Source organism: Bubalus bubalis, chromosome 7 (genome assembly GCF_019923935.1).
Source record: "Bubalus bubalis isolate 160015118507 breed Murrah chromosome 7, NDDB_SH_1, whole genome shotgun sequence".
NCBI lineage: Eukaryota > Metazoa > Chordata > Mammalia > Artiodactyla > Bovidae > Bubalus > Bubalus bubalis.
In genome coordinates, this window is record NC_059163.1 from 116403436 (window position 1) to 116429297 (window position 25862).

At 38.8% G+C, this 25862-nt stretch overlaps 1 long non-coding RNA gene across 1 annotated transcript; it reads right to left on the reverse strand.

Moving 5' to 3' along the window:
- Window positions 1–21026: 21026 nt before the first annotated feature.
- Window positions 21027–22784, reverse strand: LOC123466011. The gene is made up of 2 exons (XR_006641299.1): window positions 22727–22784; window positions 21027–21119 (listed from the first exon to the last, which is right to left on the reverse strand). It is a non-coding gene; the product is annotated as an uncharacterized LOC123466011 (long non-coding RNA).
- Window positions 22785–25862: the final 3078 nt, after the last annotated feature.

Here is a 25862-nt window from a genome sequence, read left to right on the forward strand (position 1 = left end):
TCTTTGCTTCTCAAATCTTAAAACTAGCATCTGAGGAATCCTAAGTTATGTCAAGAAAGAAAAATAAAGAAAATCATGACTATAATTTAGCTAAAAAGGAGGAATAAAACAGTGCAAATATTTAATTTTTAGTACAAAATATTAAAAGAAAACAAAATGAAGTTGATCATATTAATACTGAGTCCAGCTGAATAGGATACACAGAAAAAGAACTATGCCCTGTAGGAGCACCAAACCACAAAATTATTACCAACTGGAAATCGTAGAGTCCTATATTACTCTCAAGTGACTGAAAACCAGAAAAATTCAGGAAGTTGTTTGGGTGATAAAGCTAGTCAAAATTGAGTATTTTTGTCTTCTGGCTATCATATAATGGCATGAACTTCAGTTTAAAGAAAAAGAACAGAACAGAGAGATTGTGAGAAGTGTTCAAATTATTAGTCTTCTAAAATACTGGAGTAGAGATATCCTATGAACATTAGGTAATTCTCTTCTTATTGTTACTGTAAGTAATTACATAAGGGCATAAACTAAATATAAGGAAAAGAGACTGATAATATCTACCATCAATTTAAGCATTTCCCTTTTGTTATTTTCACTTTGAATTTGAAGCAAAGTCCTTAAATCACTTTAATGTCTATATTTATGGCTGGCAATACGCAGGCCATGAGGGAACGGCAGGGGGCTTAGGGCTCAATGTTGAACTCTCATAATGATTCATGAAGAAACATTTCATCTTTGGTGTAACTTCGGAATTTAGGGACAAGCAGAGCCTCTACAGGAAGGGCTCCAAGCAGATCAATGTTACACCAAGGTTATTAAGGTTTAATCCTTAATGCTAAAGATTAAAATCGTGGCAGGAAAAGTTGGGAATTAAAAACTGTGGGAAAAGTTACAGAAAAGGAAAAAATACTAGGTTCACATTTACAAAGGCTGTGCTAGAGTAACTATGCTTATAGGAAAAGGGAGTGCAGGAGCAAATTATCTCTGATTGTACAATTCACTCACATCAAAGGTTGTATTGACAAGTGATTCAGAGACTTTTAAAAATGGAGCCATTTGATGGAATTACAAAATGGTACCGCCAATAAGCATGCTAATGTTCCTAGGCATATTCTTCTAAGAGAAATGAAAATATGTGCATACAAAAGCTTGTACATGTATATTCATAGAACATTATTCATGATAGCTAGAAAGTGGAAGTAAATGTCCACTAACTGAGGCCTGGCGTGCTGCGATTCATGGGGTCGCAAAGAGTCAGACACGACTGAGCGACTGAACTGAACTGAACTGAACTGAAGAACAGATAAACAAATGTGATATATCTATATACAGAATATTATTCAGCCATAAAAAGGGAGTAAGCGCTGATTCAGGCTACAACGTGAATGAACCTTGTAAACGTGCTAAGTGAAAGATGCCAGTTTCAAACACTAATAAAAAATGTCCAGATAGGTAACTGAACAGAGATAGGAGTTGATTAGAGGTTGCCAAGGGCCAGAGCGGCAAGGGACAGGGAATGACTGCTAGTAACTATTGGGCTTCTTTTTTGGGATGATAAACATCTGAAAACGTGATGAAAGTTTCAAAACTGAATTCATTAAATACCACTGAATTGCAAACTTGACAATCACAATGAATACGCATCTCGACGGGAGCTGTGTTATGATTAGTGATATTTCTGAGTAAAGTATGCTACAATTAATGTGACTAAATGGAAAAAAAATTTGTCTTTGAGGAAAAATATAAAAAGTGCCATAAGAACACAATATGCCAGGCACAAGGATTACTATAAACTGAATGTGAAGCCATTCCTAGCTTAAATTATACCAAAGCTGCAACCGTTATGTACTAATAAGCATGTGATAAGGCCAATGAGTTCAAAATGAAACGAGTTTGGAAAAATGAAAGATATGTTATATAATGATCATGATGGAATTTAATTATGCCCCAAAAGTAATTATTAAAGGAGAGATCTAGGGAACAATGAACATTTTAGAGCAAGTATTTGTGAACTTGAAAGAAAGAAAACTATTTTAGATTGGGACCAGGAATGATGCAGGAAGTAATTGTGGGTGAATTACTAGGAAATACTGATTAGTATACAACAAATGTCAATATTCTAATAATGCAAGGAAGAATCTAAAGAAATTCAGTTGTGGTTATGCAATTTTAGACACAATGATTAACAGAAAATGTGGGCAACAATGGAGGAGAACAGTGAAATTGAAAACTAAGGCAAAAAGGGAAAGCTTAAAAATGATCCAAAATGCTTCAGAGGATGTCTAAGAAAAATGATCACTATGGCCCACGGACTTGAAAAATGACCAAACGTGCTCAACACAAAAATATGCCAAATATGATGAAAAGGGCAGCTTTTTTTTTTTTTTAATGTGTAAAGGAATAACATCAAAGTAAATAAGAACGCTCACCAAAAGTGGCACATAAGATGCAAAGTTGGACAGAGTTGAATCAAAAGCAAACAAAAACATCAAAAATCACTTTTAAAGAAATTCTTTGGTTTGTTTTTGATAAACAGTATTCTGTTGTATGCATATAACACCATTTATTTATCCATTCCTTTAGCGACATTCGGGCGGTATTTGGATTGGAATTGTTATGAAAATATCTTAACGTCTATTTTGTTTAGATTCTTTTCATGGATATATATTTTAATTTTTCTTTGGATGCCACATTCTAGACCTAGGAGTCTAATTTTTTTTTTTATAAGGAAAGTATGCTATTAACTTTACAAATATTGTCAAATGTTTTCCTAAGGTGGCTTGTTCTTTTACTTTTTGACCAGAAATATACTGGAGCTGCTCTTGCTCTACATACTCACCATATTTGATTTTGCCAATATTTATAGTTATACCCCAAGGAGTGTACTCCAAGATAGCAGAATAGAAGGACACGTACTCAACTTCTCCTGCAAGAACACCAACATTGCAATTAGCTGCTGAACAACTATTGACACCAAAAAATGATGTCCCACATCCAAGCACAAAGGAGAAGCCACAATGAGATGGTAGGAGGGCACAGTCACGTCAAAATCAAGCCCTATACCAGCCAGAGACTCTTGAGGGAAACAAACAGTACCTTGTGCACACCACAATTGTGCTCATTCCACATGCTAGCAACTGCTAAGTCGCTCAGTCGTGTCCGACTCTGTGCGACCCCATGGACTGCAGCCTAGCAGTTTCCTCCGTCCATGGGATTTTCCAGGCAAGAGTACTGGAGTGGGTTGCCATTGCCTTAATGTTCAAAATCCTTCAAGCTAGGCTTTGTGAACCTAAGTACATGTACCAAGAACTTCCAGATGTACAAGCTGGACTTAGAAAAGGCAGGGGTACAAAGATCAAATTGCCAACATCTGTTGGATCACAGAAAAAGCAAGGTAATTCCAGAAAAACATCTCCTTTATCGACTAAACTGAAGCCTTTGACTGTGTGGATCACAACAAACTGTGGAAAATTCTTGAGGAGATGGGAATACCAGACCACCTCAAATGTCTCCTGAGGAACCTGTATGCAGGTCAAGAAGCAACAGTTAGAACTGGACATGGAACAACAGACTGGTTCCAAACTGGGAAAGGAGTATGTCAAAGAGGAGTATGACAAAGGAGTATGTCAAAATTGGGAGAGGAGTATGTCTGCTTATTTAATTTATATGCAGAGCACATCATATGAAATGCCGGGCTGGATGAAGCACAAGCTGGTGTCAAGATTGTTGAGAGATACATCAATAATCTCAGATTTGCAGATGACACCACCTTAATGGCAGAAAGCAAAGAGGAACTAAAGAGCATCTTGATGAAGGTGAAAGAAGAGAGTGAAAAAGTTGGCTGAAGACACAACATTCATAAACTAAGATCATGGCATCTGGTCCCATCACTTCATGGCAAATAGATGGGGAAACAATGGAAACCATGACAGATCTTATTTTCTTGGGTTCCAAAATTGCTGTGGACGGTGATTTGCAGCCATGACGTTTGCTCCTTGGAAGAAAAGCTATGACAAACTTAGCATATTAAAAAGCAGAGATATCACTTTGCCAACAAAGGTCTGTATAGTCAAAGCTACGTACTCATGTGAGAGTTGTATCATAAACAAGCCTGAGTGCCAAAGAATTGAACTGTGGTGCTGGAGGAGACTCTTGAGAGTCCCTTGGACTGCAATGAGATCAAACCAATGAATCCTAAAGGAAATCAACTCTGAATACTCATTGGAAGGACTGATGCTAAAGCTGAAGCTCAAATACTCTGGCCACCTGATTAAGAGCCAACTCATTGAAAAAGACCCTGATGATGGGAAAGATTGAGGGAAGGAGGAGAAGCGGGCGACAGAAGATCAGATGGTTGGATGGCATCAACAAATCAATGGACATGAATTTGAGCAAACTCTGGGAGATAGTTAAGAACAGGGAAGCCTGCTGAGCTGCAGTCCATGGGGTCACGAAGAGCTGGACACAACTTAGTGACTGAACAACAACAGTAATTAGGCTGTTAGTAATTAGGCTGTAATACCCATTTCTGCTGAGTGTGAAGTGACAAATTATTATGGTTTTAATTGTATATCCTTGATAACTAATGAGGATAAGCAACTTTTCAAATGCTAATTGGACATTTGTATATCTTCTTTGATGAAGTACCTGTTCAAGCATTTGCTCCCATTTTAATGGGTTACTATCTTTGCATTATAGATTTATAGATGCATTTTATAAGCTCCAAGTATAAGAACGGCATATTTCTATATAACTCTGTTTATACATATTTTGTCATGTGTGTGCTGGAAGAATTATCTCCCAGTTTATGATTCTACTTTTCATCTTCTTAGCAGTAATTTTGGTGGCATCATCATGTTGATGAATATTAATTTACCAATTTGTGGTTTCCTAGCTATTGCTTTCTTGCTGCTGCTGCTGCTAAGTCACTTCAGTTGTGTCCGACTCTGTGCGACCCCATAGACGGTAGCCCACCAGGCTCCCCCATCCCTGGGATTCTCCAGGCAAGAACACTGGAGTGGGTTGCCATTTCCTTCTCCAATGCATGAAAGTGAAAAGTGAAAGGGAAGTCGCTCAGTCGTGTCCGACTCTTAACGACCCCATGGACTGTAGCCCACCAGGCTCCTCCATTCATGGGATTTTCCAGGCAAGAACACTGGAGTGGGGTGCCAGAGTTGCTTAAAAAATTTCTTTGCTTCCTCCATGTTCATGAAAATATTCTTCCATATTTTCTTCTAGAAATTTTATAGTATTAGCTTTTATGTTTAAATATATGATTACCTCATATTAATTTTTGGTTATGGTATAATGTATAGGTCTACTCAATTTTTAAATATATTATCTAGTTGTTTCTGCACCATTTTATGCAAGGCTTGTTTTTCTCCTTTGAATTGCCTTGACTATTTTGTTGAATTGATTGTTACCGTGTAGATATAGATCTAAGTTCTCTATTCTGTTCTCTATTCTGTCCCATTGTTCTATACAGCATACTTATGTCAGTACTACAGTCTTAATTATAGTAGCTTTATCCTAAGTCTTGAAACAAGATAATAAAAATCTCCAACTTTGTTTTCTGTTTTGAGAATGTTTGAGCAAAAATTAAAATAACATAAATACTATCTGTGCACCTACCTCCCCCCCCAAAAAAAAATGCCTTGGCTATACTAGGTCCTTTGCATTTCTATATAAATTTTAATATCAGCTTGCCATTTTATTTTTTAAAAAACTGGAATTTTTATTGGAGTTGGAATCCAAACAGTATTAGTCCTTCCAATCTATGAACATGGTATATATCATCATTTGTTTGTCTCTTTTAGTTTCTTCCAGAAATGTTTCATCAACATAAATGAAACATCTTAGGATATCTTTTGTTAGGTTTTTTCCTAAGTGTTTTTAAATTTAAATTAAATAAAGTAAACATTTAAGAAATTGTTCAGTTTTTTTTTTTGAGAGTATTTCATAGAAAAGATTTTTCCTCCCAGCCAAACAGACATGATTTCCAGTTGTCTTTCTCTCTGTGATATTAGCAGCTCTGTTGAATTGCCTCTTGTCAACTTGGCAACATTGCTACACTTTTCTAAAGCTGGGAACTCTATTTTCCAGAAGCCTCTTCCTGAATGATTTCCCATGGGATTTGAAAATCTCATGCATGACTTGGAAGATGAAAGTAAAACAAAAGTCATTCTGGTGGTTTTGGCAGCCAGGCATGAACCCACAATGATCTTAGCAATCATAGTATCCAGACATAACACCATCAGGGATCTCTCATGAGCTTGTACTTCATGACAGATGCAGCAATTTCTTGGACTTTTTCACGAGCTCTATCTTCTACTCCTACTTTAGGTTGATGTAAGTTATGACTGTTTCTCTGACTTCCTTGAGGAATCCTTCCAGACTTTCACTTTCCTTACTTGAAGTTTACATTAACTTAAGCACTAATTTCTATATTAAAATTTTATTTCTGAAACATTTAACTAGTTTTATTTTCCTGGCTAATGCAGACTGATAATAGCAACCAATCATAATAACTTCCTAGATTTGTTATTTAATTAAAAGTTGATAAATGGAGATAATTTAATTCATTTTCCACATACTAATTAGAAACCTATAAAGAGAAATTTGCACTCATTATCTCTTTGGTTACCACAAGGTACTATTTTCAGAGGAAAGGCAGGATAAATACTTGATCTTTTTCTTTATTTGCCATTTTTTGGTCAGTTGCTATTTTATATACCATATTGCTAAATGAGTTGGTTTTGTAACATCCATCAAAATTGACTTTGGGAAATAATTTATCTCTCTCCTCAGTCTACTGAATTTTTTATTCCAAATGTTATATTTTAAAGTTTTAGATTAAAAAAAATATTTTAACCTCTGCTGAGATCCCATATCTGTTTACTCACTGCAACAATATTTCTCTTTAAGTCCTTAGACTACATTTATAATCTTTCATTAAAGGTTTTTATGCTAATGCTAACATCTGGAGCATGTTGTCTATTCTATTGACTACATGTTTTAGTATCATTATAAACCCATGTATTTAAATATATTAGGAGTGTTTCTGATCATTTTAGTCATCATTATTGACGCTTAAATTATTTCAAGTTCAGAGAGCAGCTGCTTTTTCAAGCTGCTTCCTGGATCCCGTGACAAGATGATCTAGATTGATTTTGTTCATTACTTGCACAAAGCCAGAAAGCACATATTTCTCCAAGAAGCTCTGATTTTTTTCTAGGGAGTGATGGTATTTGGAAACTAACTCTACATCCCCAGGGTCTTCCTGCTACTGTTTTGCTGAATGTTTCTAGGATGTATCCATGGATACATCCAAAAGATAAGTAGGTTTTTTTAAACTGATAAAATGCATCATACATTTAATACTGCTTCAGATCAAATTCAGGATTATAATATTTTATTTAACTTTTTCTTTTTCTGGCACATTGGAAAAGTCAGAATTTTCAATGTCACAAACATAATTACTCATTTTCTTTGTCCTATATTGTAAGACAAACAATAGTCTTAGAATAGAAAAATCAGCTCCATTATGAAAAAAATATTTACTAAAAGCAGTGTAAGATTATTTGTATATTTTACTCTGTTCTTAACTAATATCACACCAGGGGTATACAAATTATTGCTTTTAAAAGTCATTTGCTAAAATTCTAATTCAAAGCATTCATGAATGAATGAATTAGAAAATATTAAACTTACATTCCAAACACTTCAACTCAGTGTTCTAAAAATGATTAATTTATTTGTCAGGGGTAAAAATCTATTATTTTCAAGAGATTTTAATTCACTGTACAATTAATACAGCACAGTTTCTATTGGCTTGAGATAAAAAGGATAAAAAGTTTCCCAATCATGGTATCAGGAAAAATGTTTAAGTATGAAAAAAAAGTTGAAGGAATTGGACATCCATATACCGACCACTTAGATTTTGCAATTCAATTCAGTCAGTTCAGTCCTTAGTCATGTCTGACTCTTTGTGACCCCATGGACTGCACCACGCCAGGCCTCCCTGTCCATCACCAACTCCCGGAGTTTACTCCAACTCATGTCCATTGAGTCAGTGATGCCATCCAACCATCTCATCCTCTGTCGTCCCCTTCTCCTCCTGCCTTCAATCATTCCCGGCATCAGGGTCTTTACAAATAAGTCAGTTCTTCACATCAGGTGGCCAAAGTATTAGAGTTTCAGCTTTAACACCAGTCCTTCCAATGAATATTCAGGACTGATTTCCTTTAGGATGGACTGGTTTGCTCTCTTTGCAGTCCAAGGGACTCTCAAGGGTCTTCTCCAACACCACAGTTCAAAAGCATCAATTCTTTCTTTGTAATCCAGCTCTCACATTCATACATGACTACTGAAAAAACCATAGCCTTGACTAGATGGACCTTTGTCAGCGAAGTAATGTCTCTGCTTTTGAATAAGCTGTCTAGGTTGCTCATAACTTTCCTTCCAAGGAGTAAGTGTCATGGCTGCAGTCACCATCTGCAGTGATTTTGGAACCCAAAAAGATAAAGTCTGTCACTGTGTCCATTGTTTCCCCATCTATTTGCCATGAGGTGATGGGACCAGATGCCATGATCTTCGTTTTCTGAATGGTGAGTTTTAAGCCAACTTTTTCACTCTCATCTTTCACTTTCATCAAGAGGCTTTTTAGTTCTTCTTCACTTTCTGCCATAAGGGTAGTGTCTGCATATTTGAGGTTATTGATATTTCTCCTGGCAATCTTGATTCCAGCTTGTACTTCATCCAGCCCAGTGTTTCTCATTATGTACTCTGAATATAAGTTAAATAAGCAGGGTGACAATACACAGCCTTGACGTACTCCTTTTCCTGTTTGGAACCAGTCTATTTGTTCCATGTCCAGTTCTAAGTGTTGCTTCCTGACCACCATACAGATTTCTCAGGAGGCAGGTCAGGTGGTCTGGTATTCCCATCTCTTGAAGAATTTTCCATAGTTTGTGGTGATCCACACAGTCAAAGGCTTTGGCGTAGTCAATAAAGCAGAAATAGATGTTTTCCTGGAACTCTTTTGCTTTTTTGATAATCCAGCGGATGTTGGCAATTTGATCTCTGGTTCCTCTGCCTTTTCTAAAACAGCTTGAACATCTGGAAGTTCACTGTTCATGTACTGTTGAAGCCTGGCTTGGAGCATTTTGAGCATTAATTTACTAGCGTGTGAGATGAGTGCAATTGTGCAGTAGTTTGAGCATTCTGTGGCATTACCTTTCTTTCTACAATTACATTCTGCTATATTTGCTTTACTACATTATCTATTGTTCTATACAAAATTCTATAGTCTAATAGATTCATCTCTTAACATTGATTTCAAAGTATACTCTCCCCCTAAATACTTTAACACATATCATTAACAATTTTAGCTTTTTTAAAAAGTAAAACTTGGCTATAATGTAATTTTAAAATCCAACGTGTATCATTTTCTGAGTTGTGAAAAGAAAACACCTGTGCAACTTCAACCTTTACTAGCTTATGGATGAGGGTTCACATGCAAAAGCACCAGTACTTCAGAAAATAATTTTTTTGGTTTTTAAATTGTATAGTGCCTGTGGGAATTCTCTAATCCAAGTTCATAAAATAAATATCCAGAAGACAAAGCTTAACAATTAGTTTGTGGGAAAATATTTCCATGGATTGTCTGAATAGCTGTGTTAATATTTAAAATAAATTTTATAGTTGTCTTCTGAGCAACACTGCAATTCTTAGTGAGGAAGGCACTTCGAGAATAAACAGAAATCATTAACACACAGTAGTTTGTGTGTTACGTAATGAATATGCCTAGTTATGACTGTCATTCAAACTGAAGAGCTGACTAGGACACTAGAAGCTAAGCTGCCTGAACTAGTGTTGTGTTATCACTAAGCTCCTAGGAATGGCCTGACAATTTTGTATGTTGTGAGGAGTTGCAGCAAAGGGGGAAAAGATAAAAAGTATGCTCTGACATCTTGTTTGAGTAAAAATACAGATAACCCCCCAAAAAGTCTAAAAGTAACAGGTAGATATTTATTCTTATTAATATATGTTTGAAAGAAGTATTTTGAAAACAAAATATGAGATAAATTTATAAATTCTTTGAGAGCAGAGAGAGATTTCTGTTTTTAACAAATAGGAATACCTTACATCCCTTTATGGTGTTGGGCAGTTGGTAGGTAATTATATATCAGAAAGTCTGTGTCATTATGTACATGAATACAAAGGCATATTGGGTGAAATCTTGTTCATTTCTCTACCTAATTGGTGTGATGATTAGAAGAGGTTATATAGGTTTTAGAAAGGGCAATTTGTTTCTTTTTATCCTGACCATTAATTGATGTCATAGGAAAGCTTCACAGCAGAGCAAAGAACATTTTATAGGAAAAAAAAATTAAACTGTACATATAAAGTGACATCTTAATTAAAGAAAACCAGAACCACAAAGCTTTCAGCACACATACCATAGTAAAGTGAAGATATATTTTGTTTTCAAGAATGTTGGAAAATATGTCAGCTTATTATTTATTCAATAACTACTGGAAATTAAAGAAAAGGAAGCATGTTTCTTCATTTGGGTTCCTTTAAAGCAAAGCCTAGGGCTTCCTTGGTGGTTTTAGTGGTAAAGAATCCACCTGCCAATGCAGGAGGGGTTTGATCCCAGGGTTGGGAAGATCCCCTGGAGAAGGAAATGGCTACCCACTCCAGTACCCTTTCCTGGGAAATACCATGGACAGAGGAGCCTGGCAGGCTACAGTCCATAGGATTGCAAAAGATTTGGACATGACTTAGTAACTAAACAGCAAACAAAGCAGAGCCTAAGATAAGAATTTGGGTGCATGTCCCCTGTGTTCCTAGCAGAACTATCTACAATAACCTATACATGGAAATAACCTAAATGTCCATTGACAGATGAATGGGCAAAGAAGATGCAGTATATTTACACAATGGAATATTCAGTTCAGCAGCTCAGTCATGTCTGACTCTTTGAGACGCCACGAATCGCAGCACGCCAGACCTCCCTGTCCATCACCAACTCCCGGAGTTCACTCAGACTCACATCCATCGAGTCAGCGATGCCATCCAGCCATCTCATCCTCTGTCGTCCCCTTCTCCTCCTACCCCCAATCCCTCCCAGCATCAGAGTCTTTTCCAATGAGTCAACTCTTTGCATCAGGTGGCCAAAGTACTGGAGTTTCAGCTTTAGCATCATTCCTTCCAAAGAAATCCCAGGGCTGATGTCCTTCAGAATGGACTGGTTGGATCTCCTTGCAGTCCAAGGGACTCTCAAGAGTCTTCTCCAACACCACAGTTCAAAAGCATCAATTCTTCGGGGCTCAGCCTTCTTCACAGTCCAACTCTCACATCCATACATGACCACAGGAAAAACCATAGCCTTGACTAGATGAACCTTTGTTGGCAAAGTAATGTCTCTGCTTTTCAATATGCTATCTAGGTTGGTCATAACTTTCCTTCCAAGGAGTAAGCATCTTTTAATTTCATGGCTGCAGTCACCATCTGCAGTGATTTTGGACCCCCCAAAAATAAAGTCTGACACTGTTTCCACTGTTTCTGCATCTATTTCCCATGAAGTGATGGGACCGGATGCCATGATCTTCGTTTTCTGAATGTTGAGCTTTAAGCCAACGTTTTCACTCTCCACTTTCACTTTCATCAAGAGGCTTTTGAGTTCCTCTTCACTTTCTGCCATAAGGGTGGTGTCATCTGCGTATCTGAGGTTATTGATATTTCTCCTGCAATCTTGATTCCAGCTTGTGTTTCTTCCAGTCCAGCGTTTCTCATGATGTACTCTGTATAGAAGTTAAATAAACAGGGTGACAATATACAGGCTGAGTAATGGAATATTACTCAGTCATAAAAAAGAATAGAATAATGCTATCTGCAGCAACATGGATGCGACTAGAGATTATCAAACTAAATGAAGTCAAAAAAAGAGAAAGACGGATACCATATGATATCACTTTTATGTGGAATCTAAAATATGACACAAATGAACATATCTATGAAACAGAATCACAGACTGTCTGCCAAGAAAAAGGGAGTGGCAGAGGGATGGATTGGGAGTTTGGGATTCACAGATGTAACTGGTATATATAGAATGGATAACAACAGGGTCCTACTGTACAGAAGAGAAAACTACATCCAATATCCTGTGATAAATCATAATGGAATACAGTTACATTTCATTATAATCATACATATAATACATATACATATACAGTTAGATCCATATATATTATATATATAACTGGGTCACTGTGCTGTACAGCAGTAATTTACACAACATTGTAAATCAACTATATATCTATATTATTATATATATATATATTTGAAAATCACTCGGTTGTGTCCAACTCTTTGCAACCCCATGGACTATAGAGTCCATGGAATCCTCCAGGCTAGAATGCTGGAATGGGTAGCCTTTTCCTTCTCCAGGGGATCTTCCCAACCCAGGGATCAAACCCAGGTCTCCCACATTGCAGGAGGATTCTTTACTAGATGAGCCACAAGGAAAGCCCTGAACAGTTAGCTCCAGGCCAGAATACTATACTCCAATAAAAATATAACCATCTCAAAAAATTTTTCACAGGGTGGACTATATTTGAGCTGAGATTTGAAGGATGGCATTCTAGGGAGATGGAAGAGCACGTGTAAATACATGACTGAGGTAGAATGAGGGCTCTTTTGTAGCTGGAAGTTATTTATATAGTATGAATGGTGGGTAAAATTTGAAAAAAGCTTTCCTGTTGGTTCAGATGGTAAAGAATATACCTGCAATACAGGAGAACAGGGCTTGATAACTGGGTTGGAAAGATCCCCTGGAGAAGGGAATGGCAACCCACTCTGGCACTCTTGCCTGGAGAATTCCATGGACAGAGGAGCCTGGTGGGTCATAGTCCATGAAATTGCAAAGGGCACAACTGAATGATTAACACTTTCACTTTCAAAATTTGAAAGGAGGTGAAGACAGGCATGTAGTTAGGAACTAGAGCATAAGGGCCCTGTGTTCCATAAAAGAGCTTAAATATTATTCTAAAGGCCAAAGGAAGGCACTGAAGAATTTTAAACCAGAGAGTGATATAGTCATACTCACCTGCTAGGTTCAGATGTGTCTGCTTCATTTGTATGATCTCTAGCACAACATCTGGGAGACCAGGTATAGTCAGGAAAATCAGTTGTCTTTTTTATTTTTACCTCCTAAAAAGATTAAACATGCATTTTTTGATTTTTCACCAATAGATTTTATTGTTTAAATATTTAGATGTGATAACTATTTAATTATTATTATATTATTAAATATAAATATTTAATTATATGAAAAAGTTTAATTTCTTACAAAATTTTACATTCAGTTATCCAGATCTCTTTACTCTCTTGCATTTATATGTCAGATTTTCTCCATTAATCATTTCCTTAAAATTCTGAGAGCCAGCTCATTGGAAAAGACCCTGATGCTGGGAAAGATTGAGTGCAGAAGGAGAAGGGGACAACAGAGGATGGGATATTTGGATGGCATCACTGACTCAATGGATATCAGTTTGCGCAAACTCCAGGAGACAGTGAAGGACAGGGAAGCCTGGCATGCTGCAGTCCAAGGGGTTGCAAATAGCCAGGCAAAACTTAGCAACTGACCAACAACAAAATGTTGAATTATCTGCTAAATTGTGTGTTAAAAGTTTAAGAGTTTCCTCCCCTTTCCCCCAATGTTAGTTTTCTGAATGTGAAATCTAGGTGAGGTTTTCTCTACTTTGATTCTAGGAGTGCCGTCTCCTCAGTGTGAGAACCTTAAGGATGATCATGAAATGAGCAAATAGTGAAGAGTTTCCTTCCTTCATGATACGGAGAGTGTTATGTATAGTCTGAATCCACACATGTATGTGTTCCACAAGTACTGCTCTATAAAGAAAGGATTTCTCATGATTCTTCATGGAATCCCTTCTCTAGGATCAATTATTTGGCATTCTTCTAGAACCTTCAACCATATACATACTGTTTTAGTGGTTATTCCTTTACTGAATTTTCTTGTACATATGAAGCCTGGTGCTTGGCTGAAAAGCTTGTTCACAGTGATTACAGAACTAGGGGTTTCCCAAGTGGAGTTTGCTTACATTTTCTAACCATAGATTATAAATGAAAGCAATCCTGCATTGACTAGAGACCTGAGTTCTCCACTGTCCAAGACTCCGTACACTTGACTCCTTAATATTTTACTTCTGACAAAAAGAAAAATCATGATTACTAGGAAAAGAATATTATCCAATGTGAAACTAGACATGAATACAAAGCCCTCTGAAGTTCACATCAGCACTTTTTCAAGTTATGATAATAAAATCATGAAGTGGATTTAAGGCTTGACATGCATTTTTTTTTAATGAGATGCACTCATAAATATCAGAAAACATAATCTGATTAAGGCTAATTATTCCTTCATAAAATCTGTTTAGTTATATGGAAAGGTGATGTGTGCCTACAACTATGTGTGTGGACTGGGTCACAGTGTGAATTGTGTTTTATGCTCCAGATTGTGACAAGGGAACTCGGAAGCCACAGATCAGAGGAGCAGGAGTGTGAGTGCACAGGGGCCGCCTCTGCCTGTAGCTTGGGTCATTTCTTATCGACTGCCATTTTTCATGTTCTAGTCTTTCTGGGGATCCTACACAGCATTATTCTATTTGGGTATTAAGAGAAGAGTAAATAAAATTTTCAGCACCTTTTTCCAAGCAAATTTTCACAGTAGAGCTGAAGGAAATTCCTCTGAGAATTTAGCTTTATACCTGTGACGAGTTTCTTAATCTCCTCAGCTATAAAATGTGGATAATAAGACCATTATGCACCCATAACTCTTTGAATGAGATAATATAAATGAGGTACTTAGCACAGTGCCCAGCACTAGTGAGTAATGACTAATATTATTTCATATTACTATAATTTTTATTACTTCACATGAAATGGTTAAACAACTTCCACATGAAAATAAAATAATAATTTACTTGACTTTCCTTGATGTATAAGGAGAAAAAAGCTAGAAAGTTAAAATAAGAATCTCCAAAACTACCATAAACTCAAAAAAATCATTTATGAGCATAAATACATAAAATATGCTGATATAGTAACTTTGGGACTTTCACTGTACTTTCATGATTTCATGTTACAATTTTTCAATCTAAAACTATAGCTAAAAGCAGTAGGTAACAAGTTGGAATCCAGGGTATAGTAATTTGTCCTTTTGCTTCTTGTCACTAGTAAAGCTAATGGCAAATCACATGAGTTGCATAGTATTTTCTCCCAAGGCATCTAGTTGTGTGAAAAGTTTAAATACTTGTGGGAACAATTTACTAGCAGAATCACGTATTTATTTACTTCATTGATACATAAAACTTTATTTATGGGAAAATATTCAACTGGATCATTTCTCATAAAGCTGTATTTATTTTTAGTCAGCAACAGTAGCATTCATGATATGTCTTAACTGTGTATCTATAGGTATTTTTAGCATTGCTGTGAAGAGTTAATAAAATAAAATCTGGTTTTGTACCAGGAGACCAATATCTTTGCTGAGGTTGTAAAACCTTAGTCTAGCTTTGCCATGTACCATGATCAAATCAAGATGGCTCACTTCAATATACGCTTTATAAACTAAATGATGAATTTGTGTACAGAGAGAAAGAGAAATAAAAGCAGGGAGTGAACTGTAAAAATTGATCCACACAATAAATTTTTTAACAGCAGATGCTTAAAAAAAATGTTTTGGCTGTTTCATTTTGCACATTACTTTTGGTCTCACTATTTCAATTTTTATTTGTGTTTGAAGTCCAGTGGACAGGGAGGGACTTGGTTTGCAAAGCACCTAGCAAAAATTGCCAACACTCTGTAAATGACCTGCTGTTAACCTCTGAAAGAAAAGCTGAACTAGCAACCAAAAGCACATGCAAGAAGGATCCTTATAGACCATCTGGGGAAGAAAAAGGTGCTTGGTTGCTTTTTTCCCCTGCAACAGATCACAGTGTACTCCTACTTAAAGAGAAAGAAAAACACCATCAACAAAAGCTTGTCCATCAGTTAGCATTTTCCTTCCACTAATGCCCTTTGAAATTCAATGTGTGGAAGGAACAAGGCTAGATGCACTGTCCTGACTGATAACTGTAAAGGAGGGTATTTTCTGCTCAAGCAGTTTTTTAAAAAAATCAATAACACAAGACTATGATAAGTGTGCACTTAGTTTCATCTGTGGTACAAGCATAACTTCTCAGGAAATAAATAAACGTGCATAAGTGATGTACATAAGTGAAGGATGATTCATCGTTAATAAAGTATAATGATATGGAATATGTGTGTGCTGTCTCTGTTCTGAGAAAATAAAACTGTTAGAAAGAGTGTCATTAAGCTTTGCAACAATGAGTAGCTCAAAGCTCAACAACTTGCTGCCTTAAACTACCTCCCAAAATACAAGGTTGGAAAGTTAAAAGCTATGACAGAGAGAGAAAAAAATCTTACTTTTTAGTGAAGCATGATTTTCTCATGTTTAATTGAAAATGTATCCACTATATTTCAAAAAATCTTAAAATAAACAGAATTTCAAATGAAATTAGTCCACTCACAAAGTTCCACAACAAACTCTTATGTTGAATAGCTGAGGAATGAAGGAAAACATCAGCGTGGGGCAGGGACCAAGGTAGAGGTCCACCTTGTGGGACTGAAAGGAGGCGCTTCTTTCTTTATCATTCCTGTGAATATTTACGAGGGCTCTGGCACAGCATGACTGGTGCTACTGAGACCATGCCTCTCACAGAATGCTCATCTCTCCCAACTAGAAAGAAATGCAGGAATACCCCTGGTACGCACAGGGCTTCATTCATGACTAATGGAGACAGGTACTGAGCCACAAGGAGTTTGGGACCCTAAATGCTTTGTTTATTGTTTTGATAGCTTTCAGGAAGGTCAGAACCAATTCTTCCCTGAGATTTTCTTCTTTTACTGAATGGAGAAGCGTTGCAAAAATTAAAATAGTTCTGGGGATCTCCAGGAGATATTCACAAAAACAAACAAACAAACGGATGAGGTACTCTTCTTTACAGGCACAAGATTTCATACAATTGATAGTTAGGTATTTATTGAAATGTAAGGAAATTGCTATCTACCCTTGTAAAAGAAGACAGGTTGTGATGAATTTAACTCTGTTTATGCGATAGAAAGTGCTGGCGTGAAATTAAGACTGTTTAGAACTATTTGATTTGAACGAAACACACGCTGAAAACCTTTCACTGCTCTTCCATTCACCCTCCCTCCTTCCATGGGAACCCCCCTGCAGAGAAACCTAGGGGATGACAGATTGGAGGGACTGCCCTCGGTCTTGCTCTTTGCCTCCCATTCTTCAGCCCCTTGAAAGGACCATGCGTGTGAGACTAGAATAGAATTACTGAATTGGAGAAGGGAGAAAGACAGGCAGCAAGTCTATTGTCATCAGTCAGAACCCCAAAATTACCTAAGGTGCTGATGGCCCTCAAACAACAGGCACCGGTCTGAAGCGCCCTGCTCTACCAATATCCATACAACATTCACATGACTCTGTGGGATAACTTTCTTTCATTTCTTGTTCAGTGTTAACGCGGAGGTACATTTTTAGATTTCATTTGTATGAAGAAATAGAGGATCAAAGCACGTGGGACTTTGCCCTCAAGCCCCACACTTTCTCACGATAATACGATCACCTCCGTTGTCCTCATACATTCTATGTACCAGAAATATTACTGCAGGTGACTCTGTGACATAGACTTACAGATATCTATTAAGTTATCTCAAGTTGTGTACTTAGTTAAACTAACAATGACTGTTCTAAAGCCTATTAGGTACCAAGTTCTTTGTTTTGGATGGGCAAAGTGTAATCAAATGCATATTCTGTCCTTGACCGAAGGATCATTTGGTGGAGAGCTTTATTAGTTTATCTGAGAACTATTCCAGTGCTGTAGTACTAGCAATAGATGTATACAAATGCAAAAGAGTGAGAGAGAGGAAAATTATATTAAAGAATCGAAGGCCAATAATAATTGTAAAAACTGAGCTTTTAAAGTAAAGAAACATAACAAATCTGTGGTTATTTTAGCACTATTTATGCCATCAATAATGTTATCTTAAAATACAAAAGTTACTTTTTGCACAATTTGAATGAATATCTGGAGATATCCCAATGTGTGCTTATATCATGAAAAATTTCTCAGAAATCACACTAGAAGTTCAAGAAAGTATGGCAGACAAGATGCAATTGATGAAATAGTCATTTTTGTTATGAAAAAAAATTTTCATAAGACTCTTACATCTTCCCAAAGCACTACAGTGAAAATACATTTATTTCTCCTAAAGCACAGGCTTCCCTGGTGGCTCAGAAAGTAAAGCGTATGCTTCACCCTACAATGCGGGAGGCCAGGGTTTGATTCCTGGGTGGGGAAGATCTCCTGGAGAAGGAAATGGCAACCCACTCCAGTATTCTCGCCTGGAAAATTCTATGGCCGGAGGAGCCTGGTAGGCTACACTCCATGGGGTTGCAAAGAGTTGGACACAACTGAGCAACTGAACTGACTGACTGACTGATACAAAATGGTTTTTCTTGTAGTCATGTATGGATGTGAGAGTTGGACCACAAAGAAGGCTAAGCACTGAAAAATTGATGCTTTTGAACTATGATATTGGAGAAGACTCTTGAGAGTTCCTAGGAAAACAAGGACATCCAACTAGACAATCCTAAAGGAAATCAACCCTGAATATTCATTGGAAGGACTGATGCTGATGCTGAAGCTCCAATACTTTGGCCACCTGATGCAAAGAGCCAACTCATTGGAAAAGACCCTGATGCTGGGAAAGATTGAGGGCAGGAGGAGAAGGGGACGACAGAGGATGAGATGGTTGGATGGCATCATAGACTCAATGGACAGGAGTTTCTGCAAACTCTGGGGAGACAATGAGCAACAGGGAAGCCTGGCGTGATGCAGTCTATGGGGTCTCAAAGAGTTGGAAACGACTGAGTGACTGAAGAACAACAACATACAGTGTGAAAGAATAAAGCTATATTCACCCAACACCATTCCTTCCGATCCTTCCAAGTTTCCAGAATGCATATTAAGGCAGTTTTTTCCCCTCAGAAATTATTTTATCTAAAGCAACAACAACTTATTAATGTTTTATAATAAATAGTGAATCAGGCTGAATTCTTTTTTTTTAAATTTTATTTTATTTTTAAACTTTACATAATTGTATTAGTTTTGCCAAATATCAAAATGAATCCGCCACAGGTATACATGTGTTCCCCATCCTGAACCCTCCTCCCTCCTCCCTCCCCATACCATCCCTCTGGGTCGTCCCAGTGCACCAGCCCCAAGCATCCAGTATCGTGCATCGAACCTGGACTGGCAACTCATTTCATACATCATATTTTACATGTTTCAATGCCATTCTCCCAAATCTTCCCACCCTCTCCCTCTCCCATAGAGTCCATAAGACTGTTCTATACATCAGTGTCTCTTTTGCTGTCTCATACCCAGGGTTATTGTTCCCATCTTTCTAAATTCCATATATATGCGTTAGTATACTGTATTGGTGTTTTTCCTTCTGACTTACTTCACTCTGTATAATAGGCTCCAGTTTCATCCACCTCATTAGAACTGATTCAAATGTATTCTTTTTAATGGCTGAGTAATACTCCATTGTGTATATGGACCACTGCTTTCTTATCCATTCATCTGCCTATGGACATCTAGGTTGCTTCCATGTCCTGGCTATTATAAACAGTGCTGCGATGAACATTGGGGTACACGTGTCTCTTTCCCTTCTGGTTTCCTCAGTGTGTATGCCCAGCAGTGGGATTGCTGGGTCATAAGGCAGTTCTATTTCCAGTTTTTTAAGGAATCTCCACACTGTTCTCCATAGTGGCTGTACTAGTCTGCATTCCCACCAACAGTGTAAGAGGGTTCCCTTTTTCCACACCCTCTCCAGCATTTATTATTTGTAGACTTTTGGATCGCAGCCATTCTGACTGGTGTGAAATGGTACCTCATAGTGGTTTTGAATTTTTTCTAGTAATTTTATGTGAAAAGGAGATACTAGTATATAAGTCTACTGTATAGATAGATAAGGAATGGTTGTCATTCTCACACCAACTACATGTCTTAAGTTCTTTTTTTTTTTTTTTTTTTTTTTTTTTTTGTGTAATAAAGTTTTATTAAAGTATAAAGGAGATAGAGAGAGCTTCTGACATAGGCATCAGAAGGGGGCAGAAAGAGTACCCGCTTGCTAGTGTTAACAATGAAGTTATATAAGCCAAAGAATGTCTGGAGGTTGCAAAGACCTCATCAGACCCACTCCCTTAATTTACATCTTAAGGTAACACTGTCCTCAGGCAAGATACATCCTTGTAAAGACCAGGTCTACTCCCATAATTAACATTTTAAGATAACAAAAGGTTGAATCCAAAGACTGTCCTTTCTTCCTCCTTGAGAATTCCAGACCCCTCTCTCCTTGGGGACCCCTAGACTCCCTATCAACTTGCCTAGGAACTGACTCTCTCATTCCCCCCTTTTCTTTTAGGAGAATTATGTTGCCTAGGGAAAAGGGGCGTCGTTCTCATTCCATAACTACTTCCGAGCTGACAAGGGGCGTTGTCCCTAAATTGGTGAGGCAACATATTCTCCTAATTCTCATATTGAGGATATCTGATCCAGGGGCCCCAAATAGTAGTCGGAGGAAGCTACAGCAGTAGCAGGAGTTTGAGCAACCATTTGTAACTTAAAAGTTTTCATGTGGCTAGAAACAAATCTAGTTATACAATTACAGATGTAGGGAGCAAACAGTAAGAACAAAACATTTAAAATCATAATTAAAAGTCACATTATGTCCATAGTTAAAGTGCAAAGTGTTGCACCAGTCCATTTTAGGGTTGGTAGATGTCATCAGATGAAGAAGAGGCATCGCATGTGATTGTTGTCGAAGGTATTCACAGACTTGGAGAAAGTCTTTTCTTTGGAGTGGGGATTCTACCACAGGAAGCCTTTCACTGACGAAGAGGGGAGCGTTCCACAGACCCAGCAGTTTATCTTTTAGATCTTCTCGAGCTGTATGGTTTAAAGTTAGGAATTGAGAACAATCGTGATCAGGTGTTTCATTTTCCTTCTCAGGAAGGAAAGTGGCAGGATTTAAATTTCCACAAACTTTAAGCTTAGTTACTGGTCCTTCTAACAACAATGACTGATACTTAAGAAGCCTACTGTCTGTCATCCAAATATTAACCTTAGAATTTAAGATTCCACTCACATTATGAGAAGTCAGTACAGTAAGGTTTCGTCCATTAATTATTTTTAAAGCTTCAGGTGCTAATAAAGCTGCTGCCCCAATTACTCTTAGGCAGTGGGGCCACCCACGTGAAACTACATCTAATTTTCTGCTTAGATAAGCAACAGGTTGCTGGTGAGGCCCTCGGGGTTGTGTCAAAACTCCCAATGCCACACCTTTTCTTTCAGTGACAAACAAATTAAATTCTGACCCTGTGGGCAAGCTCAGAGCTGGAGCTTGCAGGAGAGCAGTCTGAAGAACCTTAAAAGCCTTTTGAGTTTCTGGAGACCAAACCAGTTTGTCCGTTTGGGCCTGCTGAGTTTCAGCTATAAGTTTATATAAAGGCCGGGCAAGTTCCCCATAACCTGGAATCCAAATGCAACAGTAACCTGTGATTCCCAAAAATCCTCTCAATTGTCTTAAAGTCATAGGTAGGGGGTGATTTAGTATAGGCTTAATTCTCTCAGGGCCTATGGCCCTAGTCCCTTCTGATATGATTAGGCCCAGATATCTAACCGATTGTTGACAAAGCTGAGCCTTTTCTCTTGATGCCTTGTAACCACAGTCCGCCAGAAAGTTTAAGAAATCTTCTGAGGCTCGCGAACAAGCTTCCTCTGTCTCAGCACAGAGCAAAATATCATATACATATTGTAACACCACTACTTCAGAGCTATTAAAGTTTTGTAGATCTCGTGACAAACTTTGTCCGAATAAGTGAGGACTGTCACGAAATCTCTGGGGCAAAACTGTCCAGGTTAATTGAGAAGCTGGCTGCGTAGGGTCTTCAAAGGCAAATAGGAATTGACTTTCTTCCGCCAAAGGTACTGAATAGAAGGCATCTTTTAAATCAATTACTGAGAAATATTTGGCCCGTTCAGGAATTTCAGACAATAGAGTATAAGGATTAGGCACTACGGGGTGTAAAGGAACTACAGCCTCATTTATTATTCGTAAATCTTGAACTAGTCTCCATTTACCATTCGATTTCTTTATACCCAAAATAGGAGTGTTGCAAGGACTGTTACAGGAAATTAATAGTCCCTGTTCCTTTAAATTTTCAATGATGGGTTTTAACCCTTCCTTAACTTCAGGTTTCAGTGCATACTGCTTCTTATGTGGAAATACGTGCGGGTCTTTGAGCTTAACAACTACAGGAATAGCATTTTGAGCTCGACCCACAGATTTTCCATCCGCCCATACTCTAGGATTTACATTTTGTTCAACTAAAGGGAGAGAAAGGGAGGGCTCCATATTCATGAAAACAGAGGCATGGACCTTGCTCAGTATATCCCTTCCCAAGAGGGGTGAGGGAGATTCTGGCACAATCAGAAACTCGTGTGAAAACAGCACAGAATCCCAGTTGCAAGATAAAGAATAACTGAAATAATACCTTTTGGCTCGTCCAGACAGTCCCATTACGGAAGCGGATCGGGAAGAAAGTGGGCCAGGGGCTTCAGTGAGCACAGAATAAGTTGCCCCAGTATCTAAAAGGAAATCGACGGATTGGCCCCCCACAACTATTAATACCCGGGGTTCCTCAGGTGTAATTAGGACGGGAGCTTGTGTGGGGACCCCCGGGCACCTTCAGTCCTGATTGTCTTGAGAGTCCGACCCGGGAGACCTACGCCTCTGGGGGCAGTCTCTCTTCCAGTGTGGTCCTTTGCAGACCGGACATGGAGCCGGGGGCGGCTTAGATGCCTGAGGGCAATCCCGCTTGAGGTGCCCCCCCTTTCCACAGTAGTAGCAAGCCCATCTGTTTTCACCTGGGCCCCTCTGGGCACTTTTCTCAGGCTGTTTAAGAACGTTTTTCATAGCCATGGCGAAGGCTTCCGCCTTTTCCTTTGTCTTTTTTTGCCTTTCTTTCTTTTCCTCATATTCCCTACCGTAATAGACTGTCTGAGCCAGTTGTAACAGAGTATCTAAAGACTGATTTGGTCCATACGCCTGTTTTAATAGCTTACGGCGGATATCTGGAGCCGACTGAGTGAGAAATCTATCCTTTAAGATCACTTTTCCCTCTTCACTTTCGGGATCAATCTCAGTGAATCTGCGAAGGCCTTCTCTCAGTCTATCTAGGAATTTACCAGGAGCTTCTTTTTCCTCCTGTTCTATATCTGCCAATTTGCCATAGTTTAAAGGCTTAGAACGTGCCTGCCTAAGTCCTTCAAGAATACATCTAACAAAATGATTCTGATCCCATCTTCCTTTAGCTGTGTTGTAGTCCCAGTCTGGTTCTATAGTTGGGACCGCCTGATTCCCAGTGGGGAGGGCCGCTATCTCGTTCTCCCTCTTCCCTACTGATTCATTACCAAGCCATTCATCTCCATAAGCAACCGCTTTTCCCAAAACTCGAGTCTTTGACTCGGGAGTCAGCGTTTGTCCCAAGATATACATCACATCCTTCCAAGTGAGGTCATAAAGCAGAGTAACACCTTTAAAAGCTCTAATATATTTTTCTGGGTCATCTAAATAGTCTCCCAGATCCTCCTTGATTCTTTGTATTTCTTGATAAGAAAAAGGCTTATTAACTCTCACAGACTGATTATTTCTCCCGGTGGGTGTTTCATAAGGAGGCAACAGCTTGTGTGACTGTTCCTCAGTCTTTCTGGCTGCTCTGCGCATATGATCCCAGGGATAGATTGGAGAAACCTGTTTTTCCTCTTCTCTTTGTCTCCTGTCCTCCATCTCATCTCTTACTTCGATGGTCTGAGTTTCTACTGAAACCAGAGTAGTCTGAGGTCGTACTGAGACAGGAGATGTTTGGACCTCCATGTGGGCAGTTTGAATCCCAGTTTGGAGTCCCCAGCACGGGGGCAAAGTAAGAGGACAGGAGGGAGCTGAAGGTTTCACGCCCAAATCTATACCCTTAGGACATAAGTCTGGCATATTTCGCAGAGAGAAAAAGGGCAACACATATGCTACTTCTACCCATTTCCCTTGTTCCTTACAGAACCGGTCTAATTGTAGAACAGTATTATACTTAAGAGACCCTCCAACCGGCCACCGTTCGCCGTCCTCCAATGGATACTGTGGCCATGCAGTATCACATAGGAAGACCAGGTGTGTCTTCTTTAAGCCCTGGGGATCAAATCTATCCCAGTTTTTCAGGATACAGTTCAAAGGAGTGAGGCTGGAATTGTTAGCTCCCATCTGTAAGAGAGAAAAAAAGCGACCAGCGCCATTTTTTCTACCGGAGGCGTCCCTCCCTGCTCTAGATGGGGGTGTAGACAGACGTTACACCAAAAGCTTTTCCTTCCTGGTCGGACTTAGTCTGTCCCTTACCGACGCAGGCGCCGTACTCGTCCCTCCCGGTTCTACCACCGAGATGGGGTGGGGATGTACCAGGGGTAGACTTGATAGCATCCCTACTTGACGTCCAGCTCTTCACCCTTAACCTTGTTTGCCTCTGATGTCACCTGGGGTGAATCAGAGTAACCTTCCGGAATGCCTCCCAAGCTAAAACCGCTGTGGGAAACATTCGTCACCTGAGTGCCTGTGCACGACCCTGAGCATTTCCTGACTACAATAAGACTGACGCGAACATAAAACTGAGATGTTCTTTCCAAGCATCACCACACCAGTATAACAGCCTCCTCTGATCCACTAAGAGCCGGCGTTACCCATCGCAGTCCCAATCTGCGTAACCTTTAACCTCAGAGATGTTCTGGGGGCTAGAGCTCCATCTAGCTTCCGAACTTTCGATTCCTAGCGAGGCTAGGCGCTTTCATGAATACCAATCCAAGTTTGGGACCTAAGCCACAGTATACAGTAACAATATAGATCACAAGTCTCTTGAAAGTCTATGATCCGATAGATTAGGTTAGTACTCCTGATTTTCAAGGAGTTATGAAATGGTCAAAGAGACTGAAAAGTTTGACCGAGAAAGGAGAGTTCGGTCCACACGCTTTGCCCATTTCTGGTCGGTTCCCGAAGGAGACACTGGGTGCCTCTTGGCATTGGCAGGTTGGTACAATGGCCCGACAGGTTTCTGCCATAAGCCGTATGAGATCACTGTGGAACCGCAGAGCAGGGTCCCTTACTTGCTTCATGAAGGGCCTGCCATTCATTCACGCAAGCACACCGTAGAGTTAGTAAAGCACAGCAGAAAACATGTTCGCTAAGAGAACAAAGAACTAAAGCTCCAAGCTTCCTTACCTTGTCCTGAAGGATCCCGGACGAGCCCCCAAGATGAAAGGTTGTTGTTGGATCACGCGAATACACCAGGATTCTTGGCTCCCGGAGGAGAAGAATTCAATCCGGGGCCAGAGACAAGGCTTGATTGCTCAGAGCTTTTGTGTAATAAAGTTTTATTAAAGTATAAAGGAGATAGAGAGAGCTTCTGACATAGGCATCAGAAGGGGGCAGAAAGAGTACCCCTTAAGTTCTTAATAATGACTTTTACTCATGGGGATTACAGGTTTTTTTGTTTTTTTGTTTTTTTTCCCCTATTTTAAGATCTTCCATTGCATCAGAGATGACCAAACCCCAGTATTAATTCTGGAGGGCATTGTAAACTACATGTAGAT